At 46.9% G+C, this 1,215-nt stretch overlaps 1 non-coding gene across 1 annotated transcript; it reads right to left on the reverse strand.

Moving 5' to 3' along the window:
• Positions 1–646: 646 nt before the first annotated feature.
• Positions 647–860, reverse strand: LOC116826544 (small nucleolar RNA U3). Its single transcript, XR_004374095.1, has one exon. It is a non-coding gene; the product is annotated as a small nucleolar RNA U3 (small nucleolar RNA).
• Positions 861–1,215: the final 355 nt, after the last annotated feature.

Genomic DNA, 1,215 nt, shown 5'->3' on the forward strand with positions numbered 1-1,215 from the left:
CCCTACCCCTGACCCTGCGGGGCCGTGTATGGCTCCAATTGATCTTTTCTGTGGGACACTGGCCCCTGATAGAAAAAAGGTTCCCAAACCCATGTCAAGATAAACCCTGTCAAAATATATAATCGCTATTGAACTGGAAGAAACTCGCTTGTGTGTAACCTCGAGTTCTAATGTTTTCTACGTTCCTCACAGAGCGTGAATAATGGGAATACTGGCCACTGTCCTCCTGTTATCCAAAATGTCGGGGGGAACATACAAAATCTTCCCAATCATTAGTGGCTCTAGTGCGGTTACCAGGGAAGCATCATCCATTCATCCCAGTGTACAGAACAATCAATAGGTATCATGGGGTCAGACTTAGAGGTTGAACAAAAATAGCTGTAAAGATGAAGAATAACAAGCAAGAGAAGAAAGAATCTTTTAATGGTAAACAATTGGACTGCACAGCTTAGGAACAAAAATGTAACAGACACAAAACACATGCAAATATAGCCATTCTTCAAAGCCTGCCAAAAAATACAGCCAACTTACAAAGCAACTGAAAACATATTAAGTACTCAACACCTAAAAACCCAGAACACCAAAGGCACAAAGAGCAACACTCAAATTTTTCTTCACACCCAACAGAACAAGTTCATCAAAGCTAACCACTCAGACTGTGTTTCCTTCCCCTGCTCTCCTCAGGAAGAGCAAGACACTCTTCCACAGCAGAAAGCAGCTGCCACACAACAGCGCTCTCAGCCATTGTCATGCTCAGAAAGAAACACCACAGCTCCTCATCGTGGTTAGCAAGGCCAGGCTTGTGCAACCACCCTTCTCCAGTCACCAACTAGAGAAATGATCCCTGAAAGCATAGCCTTAACCAACACCCAGCCGGACAGCCACAGACCATTCCGGCGCATTGTCCTCTAACTGGTGGGTGCTACAATTTGGCCTTCCCGAGAGAGAGAGCACTACGAGAAGCCCCACGGGAACACATCCTGGCTCTCAACTCTGCCCTCCATGGCCGCCTTCCCTAGGCTGCCTATCAAAGCAAAGATGCTCAAAGTAGCCATCCCCTTTCATTTGCATAAACTGAAGACACAGACAGGCCACTCAACCAATCTTCTCCCCGCTCCCTAAGACAACAATCCTCTAGCTGGCCAAGCCAAGAGCTCTCTAGAAACCACAGCCTAGGCAGTTTTGGACACCCAGAGCACCTTTCTTCGGCACCAG

Source organism: Chelonoidis abingdonii, chromosome 2 (assembly GCF_003597395.2).
Source record: "Chelonoidis abingdonii isolate Lonesome George chromosome 2, CheloAbing_2.0, whole genome shotgun sequence".
NCBI lineage: Eukaryota > Metazoa > Chordata > Testudines > Testudinidae > Chelonoidis > Chelonoidis abingdonii.